General features: G+C 41.9%; 1 protein-coding gene across 1 annotated transcript in view; it reads right to left on the bottom strand.

The window, feature by feature from the left end:
- The window catches only part of LOC126184333 (cullin-2), a 184,818-nt gene that overhangs the window by 101,213 nt on the left and 61,472 nt on the right, over positions 1-22,133 (bottom strand). The gene's annotated exons all lie outside the window — the stretch shown is intronic.

Raw genomic sequence — 22,133 nt, 5'->3', positions numbered from 1 at the left:
CATGTGTTAAAGGGCTATGTCCCATGCGCAGTCTGGTAACCAGAACCTACTTTCAGCGGTGAGGCTGACATGAAGTCCGCCATGCCTGTGTGGTCGATTTGAGTGACTGCAGTTTGTTTCCTGTCACCTGCAACCATTCAGTCTCCCACTGATGCACGATGGATCGGTCAGAAAATGAGATGATGGCGTGCAATGGGATTGGACATTCATGGACAGCACCATCCTAAAATGCTTTCTTGGCAGGTTTGTTGGCCATGCCATTTCCCTGTATCCCAGTGTGGCCAGGTATCCAGCAAAAGATCATCTCCTTGTCGCAGTGTTGGAGCTGCTGTAAGGAGTCATGGATGAGATGAATCAGCTGGTCTACTGGATACATTTAGTGAAGTAATTGTAGTGCACTAAGCAAGTCGGAACAGACAAGAAACCTTTTATGCTTATGTCTGTGAATCCTCTCCAGTGCAATCAGAATGCCATATAATTCCGCATCATAATTTGTAAATTGTTCCGAAAGACGCACTCTAAAAACCCTATCAGGGAAAACAGCAAAACAACTGAGGACAGTCTCTTGCTGGTATTCATCTGTATAAACAACAATAAAACTGTGGTACATACTTAAAATGGACAAAAACAGAGTTGTAAAAACATAATCTGGAGTAAAAGTTTTCTTGTACTGTGTCAAGCTTAAAATCACTCTGGGCCTCTGAAGACACCAAAGCGGCAATGTGTTCCATACCCGGCAGTGTATTTTGACGTCTCATAGATCCTGATCCTTGAGACAATCTATAGCATGTATCCCAAATGGCTTAGTTGTATGAGGCCAATTTCTGAACAGCCATTTAAAGATGGGTTGGACCACTGCACTATATGCCAATGACTGTCGTGACATTGAGATTTTCAGTGCCTGTCTAGCCAAAAGGATACATCACCAAATCCAGAGTGGTGGTTCACCAGAATCTGCACACAGACTCTGAACTGGGCTGGTCTGAAAGGCTCAAGTCAGTATCCGAATGCTCACATGGTGGACAGCGTCTAACATATTGAGGCAGGAAGCACGGGGTGATCCACAGACCATGCTGCTAAATGTGATCTAACAAATGCCCTATAAAAGTGCAGGAGGCAGGGCCTGTCAAGCTCCCCATGTTTTCTGCTAAGGCATTTCAAAATATTCAATGACTGGAAGTCCTTTGTTCGTAGGTCTTTCAGGTGTGGGAGCCAAGTTAATTTTGAGTCAAATAATAAACCCAAAAAGTGCACAGTTTCTTGAAAACATAAAATATTGTCCCCCATTGAGAGCACTGGCTGGTTAAAACTTTGATGAGCACGGTTAAAATTGGCGCATGTAGTCTTCTCTGGTGAGAATTGAAAACCAGTTGTCCTGGCCAAGGTTTCCAGCCTCCTAATGGTCAGCTGCAGCTGTCTCTTCGTCATCTTAAGATCAGAATACGAAGAGTGCAAAGTCATCCACAAACAGAGCATTTGACAGGGCTCCTGCCTGTGGAGGAAATGCCACTGATAGCGATGGCAAACAATGTGGCACTGAGGACACTGCCTGGGGGGACACCATTCTCTTGAACAAAGCAGTCAGACAAGGCATCGTCAACGCGATGTTGGAAATGCTGGTCCTCAAGAAAGGATTGGATAAGAAGTGGCAGGTGTCCATGTAGTTCCCATTCATGAAGTTGGCGAAGGATGTTGTAGCTCAAAGTAGTGTCATATGCATTTTCGAGGTAAAAAAATAAACCACAAACCAAATGGTTTCAGCCAAAGAAGGACCCCTGTATAGCTGTCTCCAGTAGAATTGAGTTGTCAAGGGTGGAACGGTAGTGCCTGAAACTGCAATGGGAGCGACTCAGGTGACCTCACGATTTAAGATGCCAGATGAGGCAGCAGTTAACCATGCGTTCAAGAGTCTTACCCATACAACTGGTAAGGGCTACACTCCGGTAACTGTTAGGAGCACTACGATACTTGCGTGGTTTCCAGAATGGAGTTAATATTGCCCCCTTCTAAGTCATCCATCAAACTAGATCTGATTGAAACAAGAAAGCTGTCCTTTCGCTTCAGGGCACAGATGATGAAGCATGACATAATGGATCTCATCAGGTCCTGGAACAGTGTCTCTGGCTGCAGACAAAGCTGATTCCAGTTCCCACATGGAGAACAAAGGGCTGTAGTCTTCCTCATTATGGAATAAGAAATTGAGCTTTCTCATCTCCACAGTCCTATCAAACACTGAAAAGCAGGAGCTAATCTGGATGACGTGTTGACAGTAAAACTGTGTTTAGCTAAAACCTTAACCATGTCTTCTGATGTGTCCATTAAGACCCCATTACTTGACAAGACCATAAGGGGACATGTACTGCCTTTGCCTGATATACACCTTACTGAGTCCCAAATTTGCGCAGTGTAAGTGGACCGATTAATGGAAGTCATGGATACCTTCCAGGAAGCCCTCTTCCATTCTTTTATCACTTGCCTCACATGTGCTCTCACAGATCTGAAGACATGAAGGTTTTCTGTAGTTGGATGGTGTCTGAAGTTCCGCAGGGTTGTTTGTCCCACCCTGATTGCCAATCCACAGTCATCATTCCACCAAGGTACAGGTGTCATCTGAGGTGGTTACTAGGCTGGGGGATGGACTCTGTGGCAGCCCATTAGATCTCAAAAGTGATATGGACCACTGTCTCCTAGGCACTATCCTTTTGTACAAAAATAGTCTGTCAACTGTACGCAACCAATTTGCCCTTTGCATCATCCATCTTTGTGGTCTCCTGTCAGCCACCGATCTAGTTGGCAGATGGATCCACACTGGGAAGTGGTCACTAGAATGTAAATCTGTGGCCACTTCCCATTGAACTGAGTCTGCAATAGCTGGAAAACAAAAAATACAATGGCTGAAAAAGACCCTGTAGCTGTGGGAAAGTATGTCATTTGACCTGTGTTCAGAAGGCAGATATTCTCACAATGGATGAGTCATTCAATCCTCCGACCCCTGGAGCAAGTGTTAGCTGAGCCTGACAGCACATTGTATGCACTGAAGTACCCTACAGGGAGGAATGCGTGTGGGAGTGCCCAGAGTAGTTCTGTCAGTGCGTCTGCATCCAAAACATCATTACGTGGAACATACAAAGAAGACACTGTGATATTAAAGGGTGCTAGAACTCGCATGGCAGTTGCTTGTATGGTTGTGGTAAGAGGGACAGGAGAGGAGTGGCATCTGTCATCAATGAAAACTGCCACTCTACCTTTAGCCCTGTCTTCAGTAATATCGTCCTTCCTGTAGGGGGAGGGGGGATAACCCTGAAATGTAGGCGTGTTGTTGACTAAGATGCGTTTCTTGCAAGCAGATGCAGAACAGTTTCTATTGGGCCAGGAGCTGTAATTCTTACAAATGTGGGCGGTATCCATTTAAATTCCATTGCAACACAGAAAATCCTGTGGAAGCCATTGTTTATCGAAGGTTGTTCTTTTCGTCCTCCCTGGGAGATGGTGATTTACTGGGGAAGTCAGGGGGAATGTTAGCCAGTTCCCAACTCTTTGGTTCCTCTGATTGGAATTCCATATCCTCAAGAGCATAATCCCCATCAGAGAGGGAGAGCGCTCATTGATCCGAAGGTTTAACCACCACTTTCTTTGATTTGGGACTATTTTTTGAAGGACGTTTTTCTTTACTTATGGGAAGAGGTGGTTTCTTGGGTTGAGATGATGGCTTAGTAGACTTCTGATGGTGGGCAGTGGTATGTGGCTTAGGTGGTAAGCCCACTGCTGATGGCTTCTGAATGACTTCTGTTTCAAGTGTAGCACTTCCCCCACAGGTACACCGACAAGTGCATGTGCTCATACTTGAATCTGTGGTCTGAGTTTGTGTGGAGGCATCACACTTGGTGACTGGCACCTCAAGGGCTGACATAAAAGAAGCAGCAAAAACTGGAGGTCGCATAGCTTTGAAAGCTTTTATAGCTTCACTGTAGGGTATACGTCTCTTGACTTTTAACTCCTGAATTTTCCTTTCCTCAATGTAAATCTTACAATTTCTGCTCCACCCATGGTGATCCCCTGAGCGCTTACACATTTAGGAGGAAGTGTACAAGAATTGCCTGATTTGTTAGCTGAGGTACGGAGATTGGCGGTGATATGAAATTTCAGGCAGGACCCGGGGTGGATCCATGGCATTATCACTAGCTATAAGGGGAGGCAAATGTTTGACGTTGCGGATGACCAGGAGCATCTATACGTACTGACCTCTCTCCCTCTCAGCTACTGACTAGCCAAGATCTACACAACCACATCTGGAACAAGGCTGCCAGTCTGCCTGTCAACAGGGAGTCAACAATGACCAGTTATGGGAGATGGAACCACTTCTAACCCGTAAGCCATTTCCAACTCCCAAAGCTATCTGGTGAGCAACCCCACTCATCACCCAATTGGCGGAATTGAAGTGTTTCTCAACTAGTGTGCCCGACAAGGCCGAACTGTTACCCCCACCTCCAACACGGCCGGCACCCACTCCCTGCGGGCAAGACTAAGCTGTGCCCCAGAATTAACTGGATCAGTCAGAAATCCCATTGACTACACTGGCATCTGATCTGACCAATCACGTTAATGTACTATTGCTTGAACCTTCGGTATATATAGAACATTAACTAACAATAGAAAATTTATGACGATTGTAACTATAGATAAGTAACACACAAATAATTGCTATGATTAATCTCATAACAGCTTACATTACTGAAATACACAGCTAAAACTTTTTGGGGAGGCGAGGCTTGATGAATTTGTAGCTCCCTCAGAAAAAGCCATGTCATTACCAGTAATTATTCAATAATGTCACACTACTGTCAAATGCCATCTAAGCTGTAAATTTCCCATAATAGAGCATGTTCCATAACGCAGTACTTGAAATTACACTATAGAAGTAAAACTAATATAAGAAATGTATGTTAATTTATTATATATATATATAACAAAAACCTGTACATAATTTAATTCAGTACAATTTGTACTTAGATCTAAGCTAATTACGACTCCATCTGGGACTGTCTCAATGTTGTTCCAATGCCCTCCCATCTGGAACAGCCAGGTAGTGGTTTGTTGGTTGGTTGGTTGGTTGATTTGGGGGAGGGGACCAAACAGCGAGGTCAGCAGATTAGGGAAGGAAGTCGGCCGTGCCCTTCCAAAGGAACCATTACAGCATTCGCCTGAAGCAATTTAGGGACATCATGGAAAATCTAAATCAGGATGGTTGGATGTGGGTTTCAACTGTCATCCTTCCAAATACGACTCCAGTGTGCTAACCACTGTGCCATCTTGCTCGGAGCCAGGTAGTGAGACACCTCCTTCTATTAAAAACCTTTCCTATTATCTATTAGCTTCTTCTTAAATAAATAAATTGTTACTGTTTTCTTTTCCTCAAATTATGTTCATTTGATACCAGTATATTGTTACTCTTGTTTTATGCTAAAAGCAAATTATTTAGAAATGTGGAACAATGTGCTGTAACACGTAAAACTGTAAACTGTATGACCTGTTTTTAACAGGCAGCACATTTTGAAAAATGCAATAAATGCAATGAAAATCTCTCTGTGTCCTTCCTCTCCTCAAGTCAGCAAAGGCTGTGACATTCCTGGTTCTACATGCCAATTAAAGGAGGGAGGGGCTTAGTACCCGACAGTGGTACGGATTGCAAACCCAGCCAAGTATCAATATGGAATATTGATCAGAGTTAGTCAGGCTGCATACTCTGGCCTCAGCTTGCTCATACTGACACTGCTGCAGCTGCAAGCATATCATGTGGTGGCATCCACTAATGTGAGGGTGCCTGCCAATCTTGTGGACACACACTTGCCAGTCAGTCTAGTTCATTTAAGCCTTAGATATGCACCATTTATTAGTGGAGTGTTTGACCTTGCCTTTATTGTGTTTTTGATTCAGATTGCTTCCTGGTCTGTTTGTGTACACTTACGACGACATTGCTATACTCTGTACTTTGCTTTTGGCTAGCCATTCACTTTGTGAATTAGGCCATCATTGACCTCAGGAACCACCAGTTTGTTCCACCTCTCTCTGTGTTATTATCAGTGTGTGTGATCATAAATTGTCTACTACCTACGCAGAGCAGGAGAGAATATGCAGCATTGAAATAGTCATTATTTTTAAAAGACCCAAGTTCCAGTTAACAAGGTGGGCATTAAGACCATGCCTATGGACTACTGTCACAGTTGTGTGACTAAATTTATTATTTCCTCTCAGAAGGGTGTCACAGTGTGTAGTAACTGATGGAAAGCCATCGAGTAAAACACAAGTGGTATCTGGCATTCCCCAGGGAAGTGTTACAGGCCACCCACTGTTCCTAATCTATATAAATGATTTAGTAGACAATATGAAGAGCCCTCTTTGATTGTTTGCAGATGATACTGTCATTTACCGTCTAGCGAAGTTATCAGAATATTAAAAGCAACTACAAAATATTTCGACAAGATATCTTGTATGGTGTGAAAAGTGGCAATTAACTCTAAACAATAGTCTGAGGTTATCCACTTGAGTACTAAAAGGAATCTGTTAAATTTCAGTTACATGATACATGCAACAAGTTTAAAGACTGTTGACTCAACTAAATGCCTAGGGATTACAATTATTAACAACTTATATAGGAACCATCACACAAAAATGTTTATAGGAAGGTGAACTGACGACTGCATTTTATTGGTAGAACACTTAGAAGATACAACATATCTATTACAGAGACTGCCTACACTGCACTTATCCATCCTCTTCTGGAGCTTTTTGCACAGTATGGGATTCTTCCCAGATAGGATTGGTGGAGAGCATTGAAAAAGTTCAAAGGGCAGTTCATTTTGTACTATCATGAAAAAGAGGAGAGAATGTCATAGATAAAATACGTTAAGTTGCCCTCTGCCAAGAACTTCAGTATGAATTGCATAGCAGTGATATAGGTGTAGCTGTGACAGTTCAAGGTTATTCGTTGACCTGGTAAACAGCAAGTGAATACTGATGGATGAGTAGGTAAGTTTGTGTCTGCATTACAATAAGTCATGATGAAGAGTTAAAAGCAACACACAGGGATGATCCACAATGCTAAATAAGGAAAAATGATCCACGTTTGATCGAAAGAGATGGCTAACTGCACAAAATCACTAGGCAGAGCAACTGTGTCGTTATTCCAGAATGCAGGAAAGGGCTATCACGAGAGAACAATATGAATCTCTATTATATGGGTACTGTGGGGATAAAAACAACAAACACTAAAATAAGTGAGACGTCCAGATGTCCAAGTCATAAAGCTGATGTTTTTGAGTATGTTTCACAATGTATTCCTGTAACAGATGGCATATTCTGGGAAAACAAAGGCACCACGCCAAGAATTGGCAGATACTAACAAACCATTTGACAAAGTAGGATTAGATATTGTTGGATCATTCCCTATATGATTAAAAATGGGAATACATACATATTGACCATATTACATCATTTTTCCATGTATCTTCTCACAATAGCAATACCTGATCAGAGCAATGAGACAGTGGCTAATTTTTTTTTGTTTTTTTTTTTTTGTAAAAGAGTGGATTCTGGTATTTGGGTCACTACTAAGCATAATCAGTGGTGAAGGAACAAACTGTGTGAATGAACTGCTTAAATACACTTTCAAGCTGATGAATATAATTCAACAAAGACCTATGCTAGCACACCCTGAAGGCAATGGATGCTCTGAGCAAGTCCACAGAATGATCATTAAGACAGTTAGTCATTACATGAGCAGCAAGCTTGATAACTGAGACATTGGTCTGTAAGTAGCTACAACACAAAAATGCACGTGTGCACTGGTCAAAGTCCATGCAAAATCATGTGCGGAGGGAAGCTGCATTCACCTTTGGGCTTTGCCCAATAAACAGCTGGAATCAGCAATGAACACGCAAAGAACTAAGTGCGTAAACAAAGGAGGCATGAAACCCTGAAATCATCAATCCTTTCTTCATCAAGCAAAACCATACAATCACTGAGAAGTTACGTCACATCATTGGGTTGGGAGATATCATCTACCTGAGCAATAGTGTTAAAGAAGAGTCAGGTCAAAAAGTTTAAGAAGTTTTGGAAAGGACCGTACCCTCGGAGGCACTGTCGCCAGTCGTTCTTAAGCTACAACTGCCTTTTCATCTTTTCATTTAACTAGAGTTCGTGTTAAGCATGTAAATTAATTTTTGGGTAGACTTTCTGTAGCACCACAAGACGACATTGTAGGCATTGTGAGGCCACGGTCCAAACTTCTGAGGCCAACACGCCACGACACACCGAACGAACCAGCCACAAACACCCATACAATCTCTGTAGATGTTAGTAGTGTAAGTGAATACAGCGTGTGTTTGTTTTCCACTATATATCTACATGAATGTGTTGTGTAAATACAGAATTAATTGCAGTTGTTACATACAACGAGAAGATGTAACTCAATTCTAAAGGGTGTCCCACTCAAAAGAGACTCCACAAACATGTGAAGCAATGTCGCTGAAATTGCACTGTGTAATTTGTGATGTTTGACATGGCAACACTATACTCTGCAACATTGTTTGTCACAACAATGTGTTTCTGTGTGTCACTGTGGCTGGAGCATAGAGTTCAGTGTTTAGTGACAATGTATCACTATTATGTCAAAGAGTGTGTGTTTCTTGTGGAACAATATTGGATTACTGGTTCCATTAAGACATGTCAGCGAACGTTTCTTGAACAGTTTGGTGACAGCGTATGCTGCCTAAATGCTGCATACAAAAGTTAGTGAATAAGATGGAGAGCAGAGGAATAGACCTTCATGGCTGGGGATGGACACCATTAGGGGAAGAATAAGTGACTAACATGAAACAACCATTGTTGGTCTCTCCTGCAAAGTCTATTTGATGTTTACCTCAGGAATGTGGATTGTCATGGAGCACATCAAAGAGCTATGAAGAAAGCCAGTACATATCCATACAGGTTTATAGTTGTTTAGGAGCTGAATGTCAATGACAAAAACAAATGTGTTACATTCTACAGTTGGTTTAAGCAATTTATTGCTCAGAGGCCAGGATTATTGCAGTACACATGGTTCAGTGATGAGGCATAGTTCCACCTTTCTGGCTGTGTAAACTCTCAGAATACATGTTTGTTGTGTAATGCAAATTAACATGCACTGGTTGAGCGACTCCTGCACTCACAAAAGATTGGTGTGTTCTGTGCAACACCATAGCATCGTCTCATCGGACTAATTTGGTTCGAGTCTAGTGTGACAAGTGCAGTTTACATCAAAATGTTTTGGAATTTGTGAACCATTATTGATGAAGAAGAACTTGCCCTTAACTGGTACCAACAGAATGGCACCACATGCCCATGTCCCAAGTGACCATGGCAGAGGATGAATCATTTTCCCCGGCAGAATGATTTCAAAAGGACTGTGGAGTGTACTGTAACCTACTTCCTTTGTTTTCGGATTGTATTTCCTTAGGATTCTTCCAATGAATCTCAGTCTGGCATCTGCTTTACCGATGATCAACTTTATATGATCATTCCATTTTAAATCACTCCTAATGCCTACTCCCAAATAATTTATGGAATTAACTGTTTCCAGTTGCTGACCTGCTGTATTGTAGCTAAATGATAAAGGATCTTCCTTTCTATGTATCTAGATTGAGATTCAATTGCCATTCCCTGCACCATGCGTCAATTCGTTGCAGATCCTTCTGCATTTCAGTGCAATTTTCTGTTGTTACAACCTCTCGATATACCACAGTATCATCCGCAGAAAGCCTCAGTGAACTTCCGGTGTTATCCACAAGGTCATTTATGTATATTGTGAATAGCAACGGTCCTACGACACTCCCCTGTAGCACATCTGAAATCACTCTTACTTCGGAAGACTTCTCTCCATTGAGAATGACATGCTGCGTTCTGTTATCTAGGAACTCTTCAATCCAATCACACAATTGGTCTGATAGTCCATATGCTCTTACTTTGTTCATTAAACGACTGTGGGGAACTGTATCGAAGGCCTTGCGGAAGTCAAGAAATACGGCATCTACCTGGGAACCCGTGTCTATGGCCCTCTGAGTCTCATGAACGAATAGCGCGATCTGGGTTTCACATGACCATCTTTTTCGAAACCCATGCTGATTCCTACAGAGTACATTTCCAGTCTCCAGAAAAGTCATTATATTCGAACATAATACGTGTTCCAAAATTCTACAACTGATCGAAGTTAGAGATATAGGTCTACAGTTCTGCACATCTGTTTGACATCCCTTCTTGAAAACAAGGATGACCTGTGCCCTTTTCCAATCCTTTGGAATGCTATGCTCTTCTAGAGACCTACAATACACCGCTGCAAGAAGGGGGGCAAGTTCCTTCGCGTACTCTGGGTAAAATCGAACTGGTATCCCATCAGGTCCAGCGGCCTTTCCTCTTTTGAGCGATTTTAATTGTTTCTCTATCCCTCTGTCGTCTATTTTGATATCTACCATTTTGTCATCTGTACAACAATCTAGAGAAGGAACTACAGTGCAGTCTTCCTCTGTGAAACACCTTTGATAAAAGACATTTAGAATTTCGGCCTTTAGTCTGTCACCCTCTGTTTCAGTACCATTTTGGTCACTGAGTGTCTGGACATTTTGTTTCGATCCACCTACTGCTTTGACACAAGACCAAAATTTCTTAGGATTTTTTGCCAAGTCAGTACATAGAACTTTACTTTAGAATTCGTTGAACGCCTCTCGCATAGCCCTCCTCACACTACATTTCGCTTCGCGTAATTCTTGTTTGTCTGCAAGGCTTTGGCTATGTTTATGTTTGCTGTGAAGTTCCCTTTGCTTCCGCAGCAGTTTTCTAACTCGGTTGTTGTACCACAGTGGCTCTTTTCCATCTCGTACGATCTTGCTTGGCACATACTCATCTAACGCATATTGTACGATGGTTTTGAACTTTGTCCACTGATCCTCAACACTATCTGTACTTGAGACAAAACTTTTGTGTTGAGCCATCAGGTACTCTGTAATCTGCTTTTTGTCACTTTTGCTAAACAGAAAAATCTTCCTACATTTATTAATATCTCTATGTACGGCTGAAATCATCAATGCAGTAACCGCTTTATGATCGCTGATTCCCTGTTCTGCGTTAACTGTTTCAAATAGTTCGGGTCTGTTTGTCACCAGAAGGTTGCATTTTGCCTACTCCTACCTTGCCGCGTCTCAGGAGGCGTCTTGTCAAGCCTAGGGAGGCAATTCGCTAACCTAAAAAACCCACATGTGCACTCCACACGTACTCCGCTATCCTTGTAGCCGCTTCCGGTGTGTAGTGCACGCCTGACCTATTCAGGGGGACCCTACCTTTCTCCACCCGGTAGCGGAGGTCGAGAAATTTGCATCCCAGATCTCCGCAGAATCGTCTGAGCCTCTGGTTTAAGCCTTCTACTCGGCTCCAAACCAGAGGACCGCGATCGGTTCTGGGAACGATACTACAAATAGTTAGCTCAGATTCCACCCCGCGAGCGAGGCTTTCCGCCTTCACCAATTCCGCCAACCACCTGTACGAACTGAGGGTGACCTCTGAACCCAGACGGCAGGAGTCATTGGTGCCGACATGAGCAACAATTTGCAGTCGGGTGCACCCAGTGCTCTCTATCGCCACCAGCAGGGCCTCCTCCACATCTCAGATGAGACCCCCCGGCAAGCAGACAGAGTGAACACTGGCCTTCTTCCCCGACCTTTCCGCTATTTCCCTAAGGGGCTCCATCACACGCCTAAAGTTGGAGCCAACTACTTTTCACACAGCTGGAAAGTTTTCATTAATTAAAATGTTGCCAGTTTATTACAATGAATCATACGTACTAACATATGCAAGCCATTCTCTGACTAGTTTCCCCAAGGATAACAACTTAACTACGATACCTAGAAAAAGTCTAACAACTACTAGCACTGAGTCAAATTTCATCCAAGAAGCAAACAAGATTATGTCTTTTGAATCTTCCAGAAACATTAATCCAAACTCAATTGTCAGTATTGTAGTCTTAATACTTCTATTAATTTTTCTTGTGTCTATAAGCATATGTGTATTATTTTAAAACCTCAGCACCAACCCTTATTGTGTGTCTGAATGAAATAACCATTTCAATGTATTCTGATGCTACAACTAGTGCAACAGACTCATGATCCCAGGTGGGCCATTAAGATCTTGCATGATGCTGAATACAGCCCACCTGAAACAGTTAATTTCATATCCACATGACAGTCATGGGATCCATATCTATGTTAGCAGCAATATATTGGAACTGTTTCGACAGGCCATGATCCTGCCACTGTCAAATTCATACATGTGCTGGTAGACTTTTCTGTTTTTCACATGAGGCGCAACAATACCCTTTCACAAACACCCAACATTCAAACGTGATTTTTAAATGAGAAACTCTCCGTGGAACTTTTCCATACATATGGAATGTATTTTATGCCAGTTTGTTGTTTAGCCATCAGTACAAAATATATACAAGCACACTAATGAACAACATCGACCATTACAATCTTGCATTGTTACTGTTAATGTGAAATGGACTCTTCATGCTAATGTAAGGAAAATAAAAAAAATAAAATAAAATAAAAAAAATGGTTGAGCTCAAACAAAGCAGCAACCCCCCTACAACTCCCCTGCACACATCCACAAAAGATAATGTTATGCATCTGGTAGAACAGTGATGGTGTGATATACTACAAACTGCTTCCTCGAAGTGTAGCCATCACTGCTGATATTTAGCGGCGACAACTGAGATGTCTTGCACATGCAATAGAAAAACAACAACCAGGAAGACTGTGTGAAGTGATGCTACTCCATGGTAACACCAGCCTGCATTCTCCTACACTGATAAACATTACACAGGAGTTGGGTTGAAAGATATTCCACACCCATGTTATTCACCTGATCTTGTGTCCTCAGATTCTCACCTTTTCCAGTTGCGTAATCGAAAAGTCACCCCAGCACTGGTTGTGGTTGTTGTTGTTGTTGTTGTTGGTGGTGGTGGTGGTGGTGGTGGTTGTTGTTGCTGCTGCTGCTGTTGCGGTCTTTAGTCCAGAGACTGGTTTGAAGCAGATCTCCATGCTACTATGTCCTGTGCAAGCCTCTTCATCTCCAACTAACTACTGCAACCTACAGCCTTCAGAATCTGCTTAGTGTATTCATCTCTTTGGTTTCCCTCTACAATTTTCACCCTCCACACTTCCCTCCAGTACTAAATTGGTGATCCCTTGATGCCTCAGAATGTGTCCTACCAACCGATCTCTTCTTCTTGTCAAGTTGTGCCACAAATTATTGTCCATGTTTCACTTCCATACATGGCAACACTCCATACAAATACTTTCACAAAATACTTCCTGACAGTTAAATCAATATTAGATGTTAACAAATTTCTCTTCTTCAGAAATGCTTTCCTTGCCATAGCCAGTCTACATTTTATATCCTCTCTACTTCGACAATAATCAGTTATTTTGCTCCTCAAATAGCAGAACTCATCTACTACTTTAAGTGTCTCATTTCCTAATCTAATTCCCTCGGCATCACCTGATTTAATTCAACTGCATTTCATTATCCTTGTTTTGCTTCCGCTGATGTTCATCTTATATCCTCCTTTCAGGACACTGTCCATTCTGTTCAACTGCTCTTCCAGATCCTTTGCTGTCCGACAGAATTACAATGTCGTCGCCAAACTTCAAAGTTTTTATTTCTTCTCCACGGATTTTAATTCCTACTCCAATTTTTTCTTTTGTTTTTTTTTTTTTTACTGCTTGCTCAATATACAGATTGAGATAAGTCAGGGATAGGCTACAACCCTGTCTCACTCCCTTCTCAACCACTGCTTCCCTTTCATGCCCCTCAAGTCTTACAACTGCTATATGGTTTCTGTACAAATTGCAAATAGCCTTTCGCTCCCTGCATTTTACCCCTGCCACCTTCAGAATTTGAAAGAGAGTATTCCAGTCAACACAGTCAAAAGCTTTCTCTAAGTCTACAAATGCTAGAAACATATGTTTGCCTTTCCTTAATCTAGCTTCTAAGATAAGTCATAGGGTTAGTATTGCCTCATGTGTTCCAACATTTCTATAGAATCCAAACTTATCTTCCCCCGAGGTCAGCTTCTACCAGTTTTTCAATTCGTTTGTAAAGTATTCATGTTAGTATTTTGCAGCCATGACTTATTAAACTGATAGTTTGGTAGTTTTTGCACCTGTCAATACCTGATTTCCTTGGGATTGGAATTATTATATTCTTCTTGAAGTCTGAGCATATTTCGCCTGTCTCATACATCTTGCTCACCAGATGGTAGAGTTTTGTCATGGCTGGCTCTCCCAAGGCTATCAGTAGTTCTAATGGAATTTAGTCTACTCCCAGGGCCTAGTTCAGACTTAGGTCTTTCAGTGCTCTGTCAAATTCTTTTGCAGTATCATATATTCCATCTCATCTTCATCTATGTCCTCTTTGACTTCCATAATATTGCCCTCAAGTATATTGGCCCCGTATAGACCCTCTATATGCTCCTTCCATTTTTCTGCTTTCCCTTCTTTGCTTAGGACTGGTTTTCCATCTGAGCTCATGATATTCATACAGGTGGTCCTCTTTTATCGAAAATTCTCTTTAATTTTCCTGTAGACAGTATCTACCTTATCCCTAGTGATACATGCCTCTACATCCTTACATCTGTCCTCTAGCCACACTTGCGTAGCCATTTTGCACTTCCTGACGATCTCATTTTTGAGACGTTACTCCTTTTCGCCAGATTCATTTACTGCATTTTTATATTTCCTCCTTTCATCAAGAATATCTCTTCTGTCACCCAAGGATTTCTACTGCCCCTCGTCTGTTTACCTATGTGATCCTCTGCTGCCTTTGCTATTTCATCTCTCAAAGCTACCCGTACATCTTCAACTTACTCCTTTCCCCTGTTCTTGTCAATCGTTCCCTAATGCTCTATTGAAACTCTCTACAACCTCTGGTTCTTTCAGTTTATCCATGCCCCATCTCCTTAAGTTCCCACCTTTTTGCTGTTTCTTCAGTTTTTATCTACAGTCCCTAATCAATAGATTGTGGTCAGTGTCCACACCTGCCTTTGAAAATGTCTTATAATTTAAAACTTGGTTCCTAAATCTCTGTCTTACCTTTATATAATCTATCTGAAACCTTCCAGTATCTCCAGGTCTCTTCCACATGTACAACCTTTTTTCATGATCCTTAAACCAAGTGTTAGACATCATTAAGTTATGCTCTATGCCCTGTGCAAAATTCTGTGAGGGGGCTTCCTCTTTCAATCCTTTCCCTCAGTCCATATTCACCTACTACTTTTACTTCTCTTCCTTTTACTACTATCGAATTCCTGTCCTCCACGACTATTAAATTTTCGTCTCCCTTAAACATCTGAGTAATTTCTTTTATAACATCATACATTTCTTCAATTTTTTCATTATCTGTTGAACTAGTTGGCATATAAACTTACACTACTGTGGTAGGTGTGGGCTTCATGTCTATCTTGGCTACAATAATGCATTCACTATACTGTTCATAGTAGCTTATCCATGCTCCTATCTTTTATTCTTTATTAAACCTAGACCTGCATTACCCTTATTTGATTTTGTATTTATAATCCTATATTCACCTGACCAGAAGTCTTGTTCCTCCTGCCACCAAACTTCACTAATACCCATTATTTCTAACTTTAACCTATCCATTTCCCCTTTCAAATTTTCTAAACTACCACCCCAATTATGCGATCCGACATTCCACACTCCGATCCATAGAATGCCAGTTTCCTTTCTCCTGATAATGGCGTCCTCATGAGTAGTCCCCGCCCGGAGATCCAAATGGAGGACTATTTTACCTCCAGAATATTTTACCCAAGAGGATACCATCATCATTTAACCATACAGTAAAGCTGCATGCCCTCAGGAAAAATTATGGCTATAGTTTCCCCTTTCTTTCAGCCGTTCACAGTACCAGCACAGCAAGGCTGTTTTGGTTAATGTTACAAGGCCAGATCAGTCAGTCATCCAGACTGTTGCCCCTGCTACTACTGAAAAGGTTGCTGTCCCTCTTCAGGAACCACACATTTGTCTGGCCTCTCAACAGATACCCCTCTGTTGTGGCTGCACCTAAGATACCCTTCTGTTGAGGCTGCACCTACGGTACAGCTATCTGTATTGCTGAGGAACACAAGCCTTCCCACCAACGACAAGGTTCATCGTTCATGGGGGCCCAGCATTGGTAGACTGTTATAAATAGTGAAGGTGACTATATTATTGATGACTAAAGTGTCTGTTACCTGTATCCATTGTGTTTACTAAACTTATGGAAAAATGCTACAAACTTAGGCACTACCCTCATAAATAGGTGTCGGCCAATCCAAGAGTATTTCTGACTGTTGGGTCTTTGTCAGTGCTGGCTGATAATAATGGTCACTTGATATGTCCCCTGCCTCATTACACACACTGAAGCAACTCTCAAATGTATCTAAGATTTTCATACATAAATATTATGGCAATCTAATTTTAGCACTTCATTAGCATCTTTAGTAGTCCTACCAATTAATGATACTGAAAATAAATCACCAATTTGTGTAAAAGTTACATCTGGTGGGGACGTAGTGAGCTGCCTGATTAGGAGCTGTGGCAGTGTACCCTGTAAGTCAACTGCCAGGGCCAACAAGACGCCAGCCACACATTCCCCTATGAGCCATCATTAATCACTCATGCCAAGAGTGCTTTTATGACAAATTGTATGACTCTTTGGACTGTGTTTAACTCGCTGCTGGGACTTTTTCATTATCTATTCAACTCATGCCTGGACTTCAACTGTGATTTTTTTTCCCCCTCATGACTTGTCTGCCATAGCCTCTGATTTATTTACTCTTTTTCCAATTTATGGTGTTACACTTATTTCATGTATTCGAACCAAGTTTTACATGTTAATAAATGTTTACAAAAGCATCAATGATGAACACACAACAAGTGCGCATGCCCCCCCCCCCCCCCACACACACACACTTTCATGCAAAGTGGGTTAATTTCTGCCTTGCATTGAGACTACCTGTACTGATGGTGCCTCTCAATGCTCATAAGTATCTTCTTACCTTGGTTAATTTGATGATTGTGGGTTAAGGGACTAAACAGTGAATTCATCAGGCAATTGGTCAAGAGTTAATTCATCTGGACATGGTGACCTCAACCAGAAATGTAAATATTTAGGAATGGTAAAAATCGAGACCTCCAAAGCAATATTGATGCCTGAACTGAGGAGTAATTTAAAGAGAAGTAGAAGCATATGGAGTGGACAGGTATGAAGGTCAGAGCAGATACAGGGTCTCCAGGGTTCACCTGTAGTGAGGGAAACCCAACCCATATATGACATCTGCCAATCCAATCAAGGGTGTAAAACAGAGTAAAGAATGACTTCTAGCTAGGATATTCATAACAGTAAAGGTGAGAAAGATAAAAAATGTAATTATATCAGTTTTACCAGTAACAATAAAATAAGGTGACAGAAATAATCACATCGGTGGGTAAGTGGGATCAGGCCACCGTCCCTCAGGGATCTGAATGCAGCAGGGGCTGTACCTCCCATAGCTGTCCCACAGCCAATCTGTTATAGTCAAAGCAGTAGAAAGAAGAAGACGCCCACTATCTACTGCAGTCTACCTCTACAATAGGAACTAGGATGTGGAAGAAAACTTCCGAAAGCAATTAAAACTGAGTAAAAGAGGGCAGCTATCAAAGGTGCATGCAACAGCAGACACCCCAACCCCAAGCACCCTGCCCCATCCCAAAAGTTGTGTAAAACCTTATATCTGATAATACAAACTACTTTCACACAGAAAACTGAGAACCAGTTCAAATGTCCATGAGTTGTTTGTGAATGTTAGTATGCTTAGCATGGAGATCAAGAAGGAGGGGGCATTCCACCAGGATATGAGCTACTGTTTGTAAGGCTTATTACATGAAATAAAACTATGAGTTGGAGGAGGAGGAGATGTAGTGTTTAACGTCCCGTCGACAACGAGGTCATTAGAGACGGAGCGCAAGCTCGGGTGAGGAAAGGATGGGGAAGGAAATCGGCCGTGCCCTTTCACAGGAACCATCCCGGCATTTGCCTGAAGCGATTTAGGGAAATCACGGAAAACCTAAATCAGGATGGCCGGAGACGGGATTGAACCATCGTCCTCCCGAATGCGAGTCCAGTGTGCTAACCACTGCGCCACCTCGCTCGGTGAAACTATGAGTTAACCTGGTATAATCAATGTAGAGGTAACACAGGACAGTGGATTCCTTCTGGGGGGTCTCCTTGATAGTGTGGAGTTAATTAGACGGGATACTATCCAACCAGATGTTGGCACATTTACGAGTGAGGGGAAGTCTTTATTTGCACCCACAAATCTACAACTGAGATAGTAAAAGAGAATGTTAGGAAAGTTACCACTTCTATAGCCAAACTGTTGGTCAGATCATTTCCTGGTATGCCCACATGACATGGGGTGCAGAGAAAGACAACTGAATGGGCAGCATGGCTAAGGTCAGAAATAAAGTCATGAATAGCAGATAACACAGGGTGACAAGAGTAGTATCAATCAAACACCTAGGCACTGCTCACTGAATCACTACAAATTAAAACCTTGTCAAAGAAGGCCTGTTTAATAAAACAAATCACTCTGTTAATGGCTATAAGCACCACTGTAAAAACACTATATGTTCCTGGCAACAAATGTTGTTCCTGGCTAGCAGGATATGAAACAGCATATCCGGTCCTACACATCATTTTAGAGCTGTCAGTGTAAATTATGATAGCACCATGATACTTCTGAAGAACTGAGAGGAACACAGGCCGAAAGGCCATGGAGACAACTCAAAATTTAGATCCTCGAAATAGATCAGCCCTAATTCATGGTATGGGTACTAACCAAAGGAGGGTGCGTGGGAAAGTATGGGGAGGGAGCACATTCTAAAGGGATTAGGCTGAGGTCCTTGAAGAAATCCAACCAAAGGGCAGGTGCCATGGAGTCAATGTCCCTTGTTTGCAAGAAGAATTTTATAAACGGGATGATTAGGAAATCGTCAGATGGTGACTGCATAAGTAAGCCAGAGTTGGTTCTGTCGAAACTGAAGAGGGAAGTTCCCACTTTGGCAATGAGACTGTCTATGGGACTAGGCTGTGCAGCACCACTGGCCAGTTTTACTCCACAATGATGGGCTGGGTCCAACAATTTCAATGCTGACCGTGTTGCTAAGCCATGAACCTGGCAACCATCAGGACGAGACCCAAGGTCCAGTAAATATGGAGGAGGTTAGGGTGATCTGTACACCAAGATGTGTTGGCAAGGAAGCAAGGAGTGGTAAACTTTTACCTACTGCTAGTCTTTAATTAACATATATGGCTAGCCATGTCAGCTTTTTATCAAAGAGGAGTTCCAAAATTCAAGACTGTACAAAACTGTCAAAGCACTGAGTATTTGAGTAGAGGTCTGGGTCAGGACAGACCATGGTACGATGACAGAAATGCATTACTCACGTTTTAGCAGGAGAGAATTCGCATCCATGGGAAACCATCTAAGTGGAGACCTTTCAGAGGCCACCTTGCAGCTAATGTTCAGCCAAGGCTACATACTGGGAACTATGACAAATGCAAAAGTTGTCGACATACAGCACGGAGAAACCAGAGGTCCAATGGAGGTTACTAGCCCACTGATTGCAAGAGGAAGAGCATGACACTCAGCATGGAGCCCTGCAAGATTCCATTCTCAATCAATGTGAAGCCGAGTGATGTACCACCTTAGGACCAAAACAACTGGTGGGATAAAAATGATGAATAAAAATAGATAAGGAGTATCATAAGTCCCAGTCATGGAGTGCAAGTAAAATGTGATGGTGTCAAGTGGTGGTGCATGCCTTATGTAGGTCAAAAAAGGTTGCAATGAAGTGTTGGCATTTAGAAAACTGCCTGATGGATTGCTGTCTCCGACCTACTCTGACGGTTGGTTGTGAACCATACTGGAAACCACACTAATGGGGAGAGAAATGGAACTGTGATTGGCAAAAGCAGCATAATTGTTAGGCTACCATTCTTTCAAGCAGTTTGCAACGCACATTGGCGAGGCTAATTGGTTGGTAGCAGTCAATGAACATTGGGTTTCTGCCTGGTTTAAAGATTGGGACAATGATACTATCTCGCGTTGTGAAGGGAAAAGATCTTCAAGCAAAATATTGTTGAGGAGGCTGAGACGATACAGTTTTTTGAGTAACATTTAGATGTTGAATCATCTGATTATCAATCTAATCAGGACCTGGGACAATATCAGGTGAGGAGTCAAGAGGATGAAGTAGTTCCCAGTCAGTGAAAGGTTCATTATGTAATATTGCATGATGGGGTGTAAAGAACAGGGGGATATCTTCAACTTATCTTTTATACATTCGAAACGTTGCCACATAAAAAGAGGTGAGGTGTTTGGCAAGAACCAAAACATCAGTAAATATGCTGCCATGAAGGAGGTGACCCAGGACATTTGTTGGTCTTTGGTGACCGAGTAGTCTAAGGAGACTGACCCACACAAGGAATGAAGATGTATCCCTTTCCAAGAAGGAGATATATCACTCCCAGCATTCCTTGTTACTGCATTTCATCATATAGCAAGCCTTTGTCCACAGATGCTGCCAAGTGATGAGGATGATGCTTGAGATGTTGCAGTGCCCTCTGGCAATCCTGACTAGCTGTTGGTTTGTCTTTGGTCCACTATGGCACCAGCAAGCTGAGTTTTGCACAAGTGATGCTTTCTAAATACGTGCTGATTTGAAGACAGAAACTTTTTTGTCTCAAGGAAATTTATTATATTCTAATTTACAATATACTCAATAATCCTGCAGCTAACCAAAGTTAAGGATATTGGTCTGTAACTTACGGGCCTGTTCTTTTACCCTCCTTATATATAGGAGTCATCTGCACTTTTTTCCAGTTGCTTAGGGCTTTGCACTGGGTGAAAAATTCATGATAAATGCAAGGTGTCAATGTCAAAGAGTACTCTATGTAAAATCAAACTGAGGCGCCACCCATGTGTTTGACTTATTTGTTTTCAATACTTTTTAAGTTGCTGCTCAACACCAGGTATGCCTATTTCTACATCCTCATATCCTCCATGTGGAAGTCGGTCTCATGTGTTCAACTGTTGATGCTATTAAAGAAAAGCAACTTATATTCATATCCTCCTGTCAGAAGACATATTGTTGCAAGTGTTTCACAAAGTCATCATACATTATGTTGTAAAAATGTGTAGGTTTACCCAAGTGCAGAAGCATGTGGAATAAAGAAAGGCACCTCTCTTGGACAAAGATGGTCTGTGTGGTTTTGTAAGGGCTGAGGAGAAAACCTATGGGTGAGAAAGAAAAATGTTCAGTATCTATATTGAGCCAACATGAGGTCCCACGGGCGCTGATAACCTCGCTGTTGTGCGCCCTAAAACACCAATCATCATCAGGAGGTCCCATACACGCAACAGTCCTACCATCCAGTCACCACAGCAATTTAATACATGCCACACCCACCACACTGGAAAGGACCTTTTGCTACCTCACCACATATTTGACAACAACATAGGAGAGACAGACAGGATCAAAGATTCACAGAAAACTGGGGTCTGTGAGTAACTGAACACTGTTGAACTCGTGTTGAGAATAATTGCACAACTACCTTGCAAATTGCACTAGACAAATGACAATTTTAACTAATGTTTGTGGGGTGTTTAATGAGTGATCTAATATGTATTAGGAAAATGCATTATAAATTAAGTAACCGATTTGTTAAGTTGAAAAAGTTATTGATGATTCTGTCTGGAATAAAAAGTCTTGGTTGTCATGACAAATGTGATACATTTCTTTGTTACTAGCAAAGAACGAGTTTTTACTAAAAATATGATCTGCCAGCAATTTGATCAATACTGCTTAACATTACATACTTATAGCTATTTGTCCCCTCAATTAATAAAAAAAGATTACGTTCCTATCATACTCTTGGTTACTCAGAATCAAATGTTGCTCTGCCATCTTAATTACTCATCACTGCTTGTAGCAATATTTGCTTCCACG

This window comes from Schistocerca cancellata, chromosome 4 (assembly GCF_023864275.1).
Source record: "Schistocerca cancellata isolate TAMUIC-IGC-003103 chromosome 4, iqSchCanc2.1, whole genome shotgun sequence".
Lineage (NCBI taxonomy): Eukaryota > Metazoa > Arthropoda > Insecta > Orthoptera > Acrididae > Schistocerca > Schistocerca cancellata.
Note: the sequence above shows the minus strand (reverse complement) of the source record. Positions and strands in the feature narration are given on the sequence as shown.